Below are 14,182 nucleotides of genomic sequence, written 5' to 3'. Positions count from 1 at the left end.
TTACCATGTCTCCTCTTTCTTTTGATTACATGTATGTGAAAATGGCATTCATGTTTATGATTTAAAACTCCTAACTTGGCTTGGGAGTTGATTAATTGGAAACCCTTGAGTTGGAATACTCAAGTGTTAATATGTAATTGGAAATTGCTGTCAACTAAATTTTTACTAACTCTAATCCTTCTTTGGGTGGTGATTGGGACTTGTGAATTAGAGCTGGTATTATCTACTTGACTTTACTCTATTAGTTAGAGGATAACTAAGTAGAAGCAATAACCTTTTACTATTATACTTGAGAAAGTCAACAAGGATAGAAACTCCAATTAATCTTCTCCTAACCAAGGCTTTTTATTTCAAATACACAACATCTCTTGTTAATTGCTCCTTGCGTTAATTTCTAGTTATTTATTTTTCCATTTTCAAACTCCAAAAATTACTCAGAAAATTCCTAACTAATAAATTGCACCTTGTGTCAACTCTTTGGGAAACGACCTGGGAATTCTACTCCCAGTTATTTTATTCTAAATTGTGACATCCTTTTAAATTGAGAGTGAAATTTTCATCGGTTAAGAACTGTACTTGCAATGCTGTTTCTATTAAAAATTTCTTAACCGGTAATTTTTCGCCCATCAATTTTTGGCGCCATTGCCGAGGAGTTGCAACAGTGTGCTAAATTATTGGTTGGTGTAAATATGTTTTTCTTTTATTTTAATTACGTAATTTCATTTTTCTTAGTATATTTTATCACCATGAGCTATATTTTTCTTTTATTGAATGATGTGTTCGTTACCGGATCCGAGCTTAGCCGCATTTGATCCTGAAATTGAAAAGACTCTTTCACGTATTAGGCGAGCTCGGCGTCGGTTAGCCTCTGAGGGTGGTGAAGGGGTTGCACCCAATTCACCAGTCTTATCTGAGGTTGAGTCTGAAGCGTCATTTGAGGAAGAAACTAGTTCCTCTTCTTCAAATTCTATTGACACATCTTCTGTTGATTTGAGTGCAGATACTATGGCAGAGCCCAGAAAAATTACGCTTAAGGAAGCGGGGGCTCCGGATTTTACACTGCAACCATATCAAGCGCGTCATCCAAACTTGACTACTGACTTCGAACTGAAGACTGCTCTGATCAATCTACTGCCTAAGTTCCATGGCTTACCTGCCCAATAGCCTATCAAGCACCTTAGGGATTTTCAGACAGCTTGTTCGACCACTAGGCGGCAGGGTGCTAATGAGGCTGCCGTCTGGCTATACGCCTTCCCATTCTCTCTTGAGGGAAAGGCAAAGGAGTGGTTCTACACTCAACCAGAAGCTGTTGTTACTAATTGGGATCTGCTCAGAAGGGAATTCCTAGACACGTACTTTCCAGCAGAGGTTACAGATAGACTGAGGAAGAAGATTTCCTGTATCATTCAAGGTGAAGCAGAGACTCTTTACGAGTTCTGGGAACACTTCAGGAATCTCCTAGATTCATGTCCCCACCACAAGATTGACCAGTTAGTGTTGATTAGCTATTTTAGTCAAGGCATGAAGCCTGGAGACAAGATCCTCTTAGATGCTGCGAGTAATGGCTCTCTGACTAAGTACAAGACGGCGACAAAAGTATGGCAACTGATCACCAATCTAGCTGAGTCTACCCGAAATGCAAGCCAAAGGACCAGTAATCCCAAAGCTATTGCAGAAGTTTCTACTAGTAGTGAGACCGCTGCTCTCACCAAGACTCTGGGAGAGATGACCAACATACTCAAGCAGCTCCAGCTTAATCAACAACAACCTCAACCTCCTCTACAGTAGCCATGTCAACAGTTGGTCCCTCAGAGAGTCTGTGGCATCTGTGCTTGCTACTCTTATTACAATGATGAGTGTCCACAACTCCAAGAGGACAACACCTTTGCGGCTACCAATGCTTACTACAACCGTCCAAATCAAGGGTACTATCAACAAGGCAGTAATTATAACCAAGGTGGTAACTATAATCAAGGTTGGCAAGACAATTCCAACCAAGGATGGAGAGACAACTCCAACCAAGGATGGAGAGATAATTCCAACCAAGGATGGAGAGATAATTCCAACCAAGGATGGAGGGACAACTACAACCAAGGAGGTAAAGATAATGGTGGAAATCAAAGGTGGAATAATAACTATCAACAAAATCAGAATCAACAGAATCCTCTATACCGAGCACCTCACCAAAGACAAGCCCAAGCACCTCAATTCACCCAACCACAAGCCCCTCAAATCACCTACCCTCCCCCTTCCTCCAACCAAGATGAAACACTATGTTCTATCCTTCAAGGATAAAAAGAGCTTCAAAATTCACTTACCTCTAGCCTTACCGGTCTTACCTCCACTTTACAAGCTCTTATAACCCGTATGGAACCACCTCCTACCCCCCAACAGTCAACCTTCAAGCTCCAGTGCACTTCCTTCTCAACCTTTACCCAATCCCAAGGGTGGAATCAATGCCATCACTTTGAGGTCTGGCACTACACTGCAAGAGAGGAGTCCCGAGGAGCCAAGCTTAAGAGAAGATATGCAAGTTGAGGATGTGGTAGAGGTAGAAGATTGGTGCACGAAATTGTGATCACACTTTTCACAACTCCGCACAACTAACCAGCAAGTGCACTGGGTCGTCCAAGTAATACCTTACATGAGTAAGGGTCGATCCCACGGAGATTATCGGCTTGAAGCAAGCTATGGTCATCTTGTAAATCTCAGTAAGGCGGATTCAAATGGTTATGAGTTTTGATAATTAAAATATGAATAAAACATGAAATAAGATAAAGGTACTTATGTAATTCATTGGTGGGAATTTCAGTTAAGCATTTGGAGATGCTTTGTTGCTTCTGAACCTCTACTTTCCTATTGTCTTCTTCCAACCATGCGTACTCCCTTCCATGGCAAGCTGTATGATCCTCTCGGATGAAAAATACCAGGTACGATCTCTGCACAGCTAATCAACTGTCAGATTTCTTGTCTCGGATGAAAAATACCAGGTACAGCTACCGCACGGCTGATGAGTGGATAATTTATACGCTTTTTGGCACTGTTTTTAGTATATTTTTTGTATATTTTAGTTGGTTTTTATTATATTTTTATTAGTTTTTATTTAAAATTCATTTTTCTGGACTTCACTATGAGTTTGTGTGTTTTTCTGTGATTTTAGGTATTTTCTGGCTGAAATTGAGGGACCTGAGCAAAAATCTGATTCAGAGGCTGAAAAAGGACTGCAAATGTTATTGGATTCTGACCTCCCTGCACTCAAAGTGGATTTTCTGGAGCTACAGAATTCCAATTGGTGCGCTCTCAATTGCGTTGGAAAGTAGATATCCTGGGCTTTCCAGCAATATATAATAGTTCATACTTTGCCCGAGATTTGATGGCCCAAATAGGCATTCTAAATCAGCTCAAGAATTCTGGCGTTTAACTCCAGAACTGGCACAAAAGCTGGAGTTAAACGCCCAAACTGGCACAAAAGCTGGCGTTTAACTCCAAGAAAAGTCTCTACACCTGAAAGCTTCAATGCTCAGCCCAAGCACACACCAAGTGGGCCCCGGAAATGGATTTTTACACTAAACACCCTAGCTTACTCATTTTCTGTAACCCTAGGTCACTAGTTTACTATAAAAACTACTTTTAGTGATTCATCTTGTACCTCATGATACTTTACACGTTTCTTATTGTATTCTCTACGGCGTCTTCGTGGTATAAGCTAGAATTATTAGCGGCCATTCCTGAGATCCGGAACGTCTAAACCTTGTCTGTGGTATTCTGAGTAGGATCTGGGAAGGGATAGCTGTGACGAGCTTTAAACTCGCGATTATTGGGCGTGTGACAGACGCAAAAGGATCAATGGATCCTATTCCAGCATGATTGAGAACCGACAGATGATTAGCCGTGCGGTGACAGCGCATTTGGAATATTTTCATTGAGAAGACAGGAAGTAGCCATTGACAACGGTGATGCCCAACATAAAGCTTGCCATGGAAGGAGCCTTGCGTGCATGAAGAAGAAGATAGTAGGAAAGCAGAGATTCAGAAGACAAAGCATCTCTAAAGCCTTAACCTGTTCTTCATTACTGCATAACAAGTATTTATTTCATGTTCTTTTACTTTTTACAATTAAATATGAGAATTGTTGATATCCTGACTAAGAGTTACAAGATAACCATAGCTTGCTTCAAGCCGACAATCTCTGTGGGATCGACCCTTACTCACGTAAGGTATTACTTGGACGACCCAGTGCACTTGCTGGTTAGTTGTGCGGAGTTGCAAAAGTGTGATTGTAATTTCGTGCACCAACGGCTAATCATCTGTCGGTTCCCCCTAGCATCGGAATAGGACCTTTGTCCTTTTTCACACTGTTACTGCACCCAACATTCACAAGTTTGAAGCTCGTCATAGTTATCCCTTCCCAGATCCTACTCGGAATACCACAGACAAGGTTTAGACTTTCCGGATCTCAGGAATGGCTGCTAATGGTTCTAGCCTATACCACGAAGATCCTAATCTCACGGACTTGGTCCGTGTATTAGATACCCAAGAGAATATACTCCGGCTGTCATCCAATAACTACGTTGAACATCATGTAGACTGCTTTGTGGTTGTCAGGCACGCGGATCTTGGCTAAGCGAGTAACGAAGATTGTGGGTGATTGTCACGGGTCACCCCTTCATTCTGACTTAACTGAATTAAGTACGAGAGTATATCTGTGAGAAGAAGTAGGCATGAATTGAAAGAGAAACAATAGTACTTGCATTAATTCATGAAGAACAGCAGAGCTCCACACCTTAATCTATGAGGTGTAGAAACTCCACCGTAGAAAATATATAAGTGAAAATAGTTTAGGCATGGCCGTGAGGCCAGCCTCCAAACGTGAATAATGGCATAAGCTAGATACGAATACAATAGTAAAAAGTGCTATTTATACTAAACTAGTTACTAGGGATTACAGAAAATAAGTAACTAAGTGCAGATAGTGTAGAAATCCACTTCCGGGACCCACTTGGTGTGTGCTTGGACTGAGCATTGAGCTTTACACGTGCATAGGCCATTCTTGGAGTTAAATGCCACCTTGGGTGCCAGTTTGCGCATTTAACTCCAGTTCTCGTGCCAGTTCTGGCGTTTTACTCTAGAAAAGGGTCTTTGGTGGGCGTTTGAACGCCAGTTTGGGCCATCAAATCTCGGACAAAGTATGAACTATTATATATTGCTGGAAAGCCCAAGATGTGTACTTTCCAACACAATTGAGAGCACGCCAATTGGGTTTCTTTAACTCCAGAAAATCTACTTCGAGTGCAGGAGGGTCAGAATCCAACAGCATCTGCAGTCCTTTTTCAGCCTCTGAATCAGATTTTTGCTCAAGTCCCTCAATTTCAGCCAGAAAATACCTAAAATTATATAAATATACACAAATTCATAGTAAAGTCCAGAAATTTGATTTTTTCATAAAAAATAATAAAAATATAATAAAAAGTAACTAAAACATACTAAAAACTATGTAAAAACAATGCCAAAAGGGGTATAAATTATCCGCTCATCAAAGATGTTGAAGAAAAGGATGAGGTATAAGACGCGGTTGAAGAAGAAGTTGCTCAACCAAGGAGCGAAGTATCTATGGAAGTTGGTGCTATGAGAGACGCTATTCCCATTTCATTCCCACACCTTGCTAGGAGGACAAAGAAGCAAGTAGAGTTAGACCCCAAGATGGTGGAGATCTTCAAAAAGGTTGAGGTAACTATTACCCTTTTTGATGCTATTCGCCAAGTGCCTAAATATGCTCAGTTTCTAAAAGATTTATGCATGCATAAGGATAAAATTAATGAGTTAGAAACTATTCCTTTGGGTAGCTCTATTTCTGTTTTAATGGGTGCTATACTGGAAAAATGTGGGGATCCCAGTCCATGCATGGTTACTTGCACTATAGAGGGTGTTCAATTTATTGACTGCATGTGTGATTTAGGTGCATGTGTTAGTATTATGCCATTATCTGTATATGATGCGTTGAGGCTCCCACCCTTGAAAAGGTCGGCAGCACGTTTTGTTTTGGCAGATAAGACCATAATCTCGGTGGTTGACATTGCAGAAGACGTTCTTGTGATTATTAAGGGGTTGACATTTTCTGTTGACTTATATATCCTAGAGATTCCCCCTAGTGACTCAGGAAGACCTTCATCCATCTTGCTTGGAAAGCCATTCTTGAAGACTTCGCGGTTCAAGTTGGATGCCTTCTCGGGTACCTATTCTTTTGAGATAGACGGCAGAGCAGTGAGCTTCAACTTGGATGAAGCTATGAAGCACCCACCGGAAGACTACTCCATCTTTCAATGTGACATTATTGATGAAGTTGTGGCTAAAATTCACCAAGAGGCAGTAGAAGAGACAACCATGGAGCAAGGTACAAGTGTGGGGAAGCCCTCTGAGTATACTGAAGACAGCTTGCTACCTCCAATGGTTCTGAATGATCAAGCGCCAAGCCATGAGATGAAAATGGAGTTGAAGCCCCTTCCACCTCAGCTCAAGTATGCTTATCTTGAAGAGAATCAATAGCTCCCAGTTATTATTGCAAGGGAACTCACTTTCCAACAAGAGGAGCAGCTGCTTAGTGTGTTGAGAAGACACAAGAAAGCTATTGGGTGGAGTTTGGCAGACATAGTAGGTATAAGCCCTCAAGTCTGTGAGTACCGAATTTTTCTAGAAGAGGGAGCAAGGCCTATCCGTCAATCTCAAAGGCGGTTGAATCCCACCATTTTAGAAGTTGTGAAGAAGGAAGTGACCAGACTGCTTGAAGCTGACATCATCTATCCAATCTCGGATAGTGAATGGGACAGTCCAGTACAGGTAGTTCCAAAGAAGTCTAGTGTCACGACACTGAAGAATGAGCAAGGAGAACTCATGGCTACCAGAGTGCAGAATTCCTAGAGGGTGTGCATTGACTACAGGCGCTTGAATCAGGCTACTCGCAAGGATCACTACCCACTACCTTTCATCGATCAAATGCTTGATCGCCTGTCAGGTAAATCACACTACTGTTTTCTAGATGGTTATACTGGCTATTTTAAATCCATATTGCTCCAGAAGATCATGAGAAAACTACTTTTACATGTCCCTTTGGAACGTATGCATATAAGAGAATGCCTTTTGGCTTATGTAATGCATCGGCTACGTTTCAAAGGTACATGATCAGTATTTTCTCAAATCTCCTTGAGCACTGTATGGAAGTTTTTATGGATGACTTTAGTGTATATGGTGATTCCTTTGACCTTTGTCTGGATTATAGTGCGGATCTGCGGATCCGCGGATCGGATACGCGGATGTAGAGCAGATATCCGCGATCCGATCCACAAAAGGTGCGGATCCGATCCGATCCGATCCGATCAATTTGCGGATCAGATCGTATCCGCAATTTTCGGATCGGATGCAGATATTTACCGCGGATCTGCGGATACGATCCGATCCATGGACACCCCTAGTTCTAGGCCATGTTGTTTCTAATACTGGTAAATCTGTTGATCCTGCAAAGGTAGATGTTATTTCTGGTTTACCTTACCCTTCTTCTGTGAGGGAAGTCCGTTCGTTTCTTGGTCATGCAGGTTTCTACCGGCGTTTCATCAAGGACTTCAGTAAGGTTGCACTGCCTTTGTCCCGTCTGCTGCATAAGGATGTAGAGTTTGAGTTGAACGAAGATTGCATGGAGGCATTTGACAAGCTGAAGATTGCCTTGACCCAAGCTTCTATTGTGAGAGGGCCTGACTAGAGTAGGCCATTCGAGATCATGTGCGCGCATCAAATTATGCGGTAGGAGCAGCGCTGGCTCAGCGCGAAGGTAAGGACCCATATATTATTGCCTATGCTTCTAAGACTTTAGACGGTGCCCAGTCTAATTATACTACCACTGAAAAAGAACTGTTAGCTATTGTTTTTGCTTTGGATAAATTCCAAGCTTATTTACTTGGAACTAAGGTGGTAGTATATTCAGACCATGCAGCCTTGAAATATCTGTTAGCTAAGAAAGAGTCAAAACCAAGGTTAATCCGTTGGATATTGTTGTTGCAAGAGTTTGATCTAGAGATCAAAGATAGGAGTGGTTCCCAAAATTTAGTGGCGGACCACTTGAGTCGCCTAGAACATATTAAAAGTGATTCCACTCCTATCAATTATACATTTCTACTTGATAGCTTGCAAGCAATATCTAAGGTGGTTCCTTGGTATGCACTTGTAGCTAATTATTTGGTTAGTCGTACCTTTCCTCCGAATTTTACTAAGCATCAAAAGGACAAACTTAAAAGCGAGTCCAAGTATTATATATGGGATGACCCATATTTGTGGAGATGTGGTGTTGACCAAATAATTAGGCGTGTGCCACAATCTGAATTCCAGTCAATTTTGGAGGCCTACCACTCTTCTGAGAGTGATGGACACTTTGGCCCTCAAAGAACTGCTAGAAAAATTTTAGACTGTAGATTTTTGTGGCCCACACTTTTTAAGGATGCTAGTATTTTCTGTGACTCTTGCCCCTAATGCCAAAGGTTTGGAAATATATCCAAAAGGGATGAGATGCCCCAACAACTTATGTTGTTTTGTGAAATTTTTTATGTTTGGGGTATTGACTTTATGGGTCCATTTCCAAATTTGAATGGTTTCTTATACATTTTGTTAACTGTTGACTATGTTTCTAAATGGGTGGAAGCAATTCCTACCCGTACTGATGATGCTAACGTTGTTGTTTATTTTGTTCGAAATAATATTATTTGTCGCTTTGGATCACCATGAGCAATCGTGAGTGATCAAGGCTCTCATTTCTGCAACAAGAGAATGACAGGTCTGCTGAAGGAACAAGGCATTATTCACAAGGTGGCGACAGCTTACCATCCCTAGACCAATGGACAAGCCGAGGTGTCCAATAGAGAGATCAAGCGCATACTCGAGAAGATCGTGAAGCCTCATCGAAATGATTGGAGTGCTAGACTTGCAGATGCGCTATGGGTTTATCGGACTGCGTACAAGACACCTATTGGCATGAGTTCATTCTGCCTCGTCTATGGGAAGGCTTGTCACCTTCTGGTAGGGGTAGAACACAAAGCTTTTTGGGCTGTGAGAGAATGCAACTTAGGATTGGGAGGAGCCGGAATGGAAAGGAAATTACAGCTACAGGAATTGGAGTGCCTTCGACTAGAAGCATATGAGAACTCAAGGCTCTACAAGAAAAGGTGAAGGCGGTGCATGACAAAAATATCAAGAGAAGAGAGTTTAAAGCTGGGGATTTAGTCCTCCTCTATAAATCAAGGTTGAGATTCATGCTATGCAAGTTGAGATTAAGGTGGGAAGGACCCTATGGAAAAGGCTGAGCCATATGGAGTCTTCCACCTGAGTCATCCTTCAAGCCCCACCTTCTTCAAAGTCAATGGCCACCGGTTGAAGCGATATCATGGTGAGAAGATGAAGAACAACAAGGAGTTGTAGATCTTCTTCTTGAAGGATCCAGCACAAGAAGAGGACAGAGCTTATGGACCGTCCAACTTAAGGACGTTAAAGAAAAGTGCTAGGTGGGAATGGTACGATCTTCCCTTTTTATTAGTTCCATTTCATTCATATTAGTGTTAATTTTCAGTTCTGCATATTTCCCTTTACTTTGCTTTATTTTTATTAAAAAAACGTTCAAACGATGCGTAAGCGTCGATGACGCGTACGCGTCAGATGGAGGTTCAATTTTATGAAAAATGACTCGAGAGTTAGGCTAGAACTGCGCATGAAGGGTGCCTAGCGCACGAGTCAACCCACGCGTACGCGTGAGCAACGCGTGCGCGTCACCTGCAATTTGGTCAATCCACGCGTAAACGTCAGCGACGCGTACGCGTGGATGAAAAATCGGCGTAAAATGGTGTTTTGACCCGAGAGTTGCGTGGGATGGAGGCTGGAGTCGTGCGTCTAGCACAACCAGTAGTCACGCGTACGCGTGACCGACTCTTACGCGTCGCCTGTATTTATGCCCACCCACGCGGACGCGTGGGCGACATGTGCGCGTCATATGTGCCGCGTCAATTAACCCAGCGCGCTGCCATATTCCCTTTTCTCTCATCCCTCTCTTCTTTCTACAATCCTAATTCTTCTTCTTCTTTCTTCTTCATTCTTTCTACTTCTTCCTTCTTTCCTCTCTCCTCCTCTCACCACCACCGGAGACCACCAACTCCGGTAACTACAATTTCTTTTTCTTTTCTTCTTCTCTTACCACTCCTCTTCCCCCACTCATCTTCTTCTTAAGATTTCTCTTCTTTCTCTCCTCTACTCCCTATTTTTGCATTTTTATGTTGGTGTTGGAGTTTTATTTGGGTGATTATTTTGATATATCTTAACTTGTAGATATTATGAAGAGTGCTTTGATAATTGACATTCTATTTTGGGCCTCATACGTACTTGGATTAATTACCTTACTTCCTATGTTTAATTTGCACACCAAGTATTTGTGAAAAAATTCTCATGGCATTTTGATTTCTCTTCTATTTTATTCTTACACTTAATGCCTCTTTTTCACAACCCTTGCAATCCATGTGTATTGAGTATATTACTCATTAATTTTCAACATGAAAGTGCTCATTATTTTGTTACATGTGATAATTATTGTTGATATTGATGTTTGAGCCATGCTTGTTGATGAACTTGAAGATTGATGGTTTAGAATTCACAATAAATTCTCGTTGCAAGTATAGTTTCTAAACCAAGCAATAATCCTTTCATACAAAAACTTGTTTGTCACTTTAGCAAACCCAATAAAATTGATAACCGAAGTATTGAAACCTCGGGTCGTCTTCTCAAGGAATTGCAGGGAAGTATGATTTATTATTGGTTATGGAAATTATATATTTTTTGGGTTTTTGAAATAAGGAACAAGTAATTTAAATGGCAAGAAAAATAAATTAATAATTAAAAAATCTCTTGGCAAGGTATGAGAACTGGAAATCCTATCCTAGTTATCTTTATCAGATGTGATGAGAATTGGATTTTGCTCCCACTTAGTTAACCCTTACTAAATAAAGGAAATTCAAGTGGACTAATTAACTTGATTCCTCAAGTCCTAGTCAACTCCTATGGAAAGACTAGCTTTAGAGGGATCCAAATCAATCAGCAATCCCAATTTCCAATCAACTGCTGAGTTTGATAACTCAAGTGTCACCAATTACTTAACCAAAGCCAAAAGAGAAGAAAATCTACTCGAATGAAAATAATTTGGATTAATTAGAAGCATCAATAACATAAATTAAAGAAAGTAATCATAAATCTGAAATACCTCAATATGTATTAATTAAGAAAATCAATCCTAACATGGAGTTCATAAACCAAATTGAAAAGATAAATAACAATTAAAGTAATAGAATAAATAAAGTAGAAAATAAATTAAAGGAACATTGAATCTGTGATTGAAGAGAAGTAGCCTAATCATAATAGATATCCTAAATCCTAATCCTAAATCCTAAGAGAGAGGAGAGAGCCTCTCTCTCTCTAAAACTATATCTAAAACCTAAAATTGTGTATTATGAATGTTGTATGAATTGTCCTTGTTGATTCCCCCATTCTCTGGCTTCTATTATGTGTTTCTGGACTTGGATTTGGGCCGAAAAAGGGTCCAGAAATCGCTGGGGGTGACTTCTGCAATTTTTTGCACGTGGCGTCCGTCACGCGTGCGCGTGGGTCACGCGTCCGCGTCATTTGGAGTTTTTTCTTGTCACGCGTGCGCATCAGTCACGCGTACGCGTCACTACCATTTCGCGCTAGACACGCGTCTGCGTCGTCCACGCGTACGCGTCGCTGTCTTTTTCTTCAAAACTCTATTTTTGTGCTTTCCTTCCATTTTTGTATGTTTCCTTTCTGTCCTCTAAGCCATTCCTGCCCTATGAAGCCTGAAAATACTTAACACACAAATCACGGCATCGAATGGTAATAAAGGATTATTAAAAATTAATATTTTTAAAGCATAGGAAACATGTTTTCACATATATCATAAAATAAGGAAGGAATTATGAAACCATGCAAATCTTATGAATAAGTGGGTGAAGAATTGATAAAAACACTTATTTGAGCATAAGCTGAATAATAAAATAGGGGTTTATCAACCTCCCCACACTTAAACAATAGCATTTCCTCATGCTAAATCTAAGAAAAAGGAGTGAAGGTAGAATGGTGGAATCTTATGCAATGCAATCTATTCTAAATGCAAGCTACCTAAATGAATCATGCATTTCTAATTATTATCCACCTATATATATAGAGCTTACATGTGGTTAAATTGATTCATATTTTCAAGGAATCATATATGTACTACCAAGGTCAAATCATATTAAAACACATTCACAATTGAGTTGAGTTAAAAGAATTTACAAACTTGCAAGACAATTTAATAATTAAACATGGATATATGGAAATGAGCTATTGAACCCTCACTGGATTTGTGTTTACTCTCTAATCACTCAGTGTTTGGGGTTAATCAATCTATCCTTTTCTAGTCATGCTTTCTAAAACTTTGTTCTTCATCTAACCAATCAAAAAATATATAATGTACACATGCAAACATCATGAGGTCTTTTCAACGTTATAATGGGGTCAAGGTAAAGGTGAGGATATATAAGGCTAAGTGAGCTATAAATTGAATCTTTGATTAGTCTAAGATCTCACCTAACATATACATACTCTATATAATTTAAAATTATCCTAGTCTTCCCATAATTTTCCCACTTTCTTATCACATACTCATGTACCAATTTTATTTTGATTTTACCTCCATGTGCATTGATTTCTTTACTAAACTCATTATTGGGGTAATTTTGTCCCCTTATTTATTTAAGAAAATTATTATTATTATTATTATTATTATTTAATCTGAAACATAAACACAACATATATCAATGCACATGATATTTTAATTTAAATTGGTTTCACATGACCATGCTCCCAAATTTCTGATTATTTTATTAATTTAATCCTTTCCTATCAACCCATGTTTCCACGTTTCCCCACACTTAGTGGATTCACAATCTCTACCTTAAGCTAACCAAAGATTCAAATTGGGATTTTTAAATTATTTTTCTGCTTAAGGCTAGTAATGTAGTTATAGAACAGAAAGGGATTAAAAGGCTTAAGGGGGTTAACAAGGGTGACATAAAAGGGTAGGCTTATTTGGGATGAGTGAGCAAAAACAAGTAATGGCCTCAATCACATGCAAGAATGTAACTACATTCTATATTGGACATATAGACTGAAACAAAGTAAAGATTGCAAGCATAGAAAAAAAGGGCGAAACACACAAGAATGAAATTTATGGTTAAGTGTAACCATACAATTAAGCTCAAAAACTCACGGATTGTGTGTTCGTTGGCTCAAAAATCATATATCAGTCATGTACATCATGCAAGTAGAAATCAAGAGTTTCCATTCAACTCAATGTGAATCTAATTAATCCATATTTTCTATATCACAACTTAATAAGCTAAAAGTGCAAACTAAACTAAATATCTAAGATATATATATAAACCAAAGTGCAAAATGCAGAAATAAAGTAAAAATACAGCAAAAGAAAAAATGTGCAAATACTGAAAGACAGATAAGATAAAATAAAATAAAATAAAAATACAGAAAATAAACAAAATAGGATAAAAAAAGAGTCTGAAAGTGGTTCACCAAAAATAAAGTTCGCCGGAGATGGCGACCTCCCCACACTTAAATAATATCATCGTCCTCGATGCTCTTTCAAGCTGGGTGTGAAGAAGTGGCATCTCCGAAAGGATGTGCTGCTGGTGTCTCTGTGGGCTCTGGTAGGGATAGTGCCTGTGGCTCTGCCTGGATCGGTGCCTGTGGGTCTGATGGCTGTGTCTGTGGAGGCTCTTCATGCTGGGACTCTGCCTGCTGATGCTCCTCACGTACCTCTGCTGCATGATCATCCGCCTCCTCCTCAGATGGCTCTGATGGTGTGTCAGGCTCAGAGGGGATGTTAGGGGTCCGGACCGGATCATTAGCTTCAGATGCTCATAATGCCGCTTGTTACGGCGCTCCATCTGATCCAGGCGCTCGAAGAGTCGGCACACCAGGTGGTAGATGGGCTCTGAAGCAGGTGGAGGTGCTGTGGTGGTGCGGCAGTGGAGGGAGAAGGGCAGTGGAGTGGAGGGGAAGAGGGGGGAAAGGAGAAGGAGAGAGGGGGGTAT

This window comes from Arachis ipaensis, chromosome B06 (genome assembly GCF_000816755.2).
Source record: "Arachis ipaensis cultivar K30076 chromosome B06, Araip1.1, whole genome shotgun sequence".
NCBI lineage: Eukaryota > Viridiplantae > Streptophyta > Magnoliopsida > Fabales > Fabaceae > Arachis > Arachis ipaensis.
The sequence above is the reverse complement of the archived record's forward strand: the minus strand, read 5'-3'. Positions refer to the sequence as shown.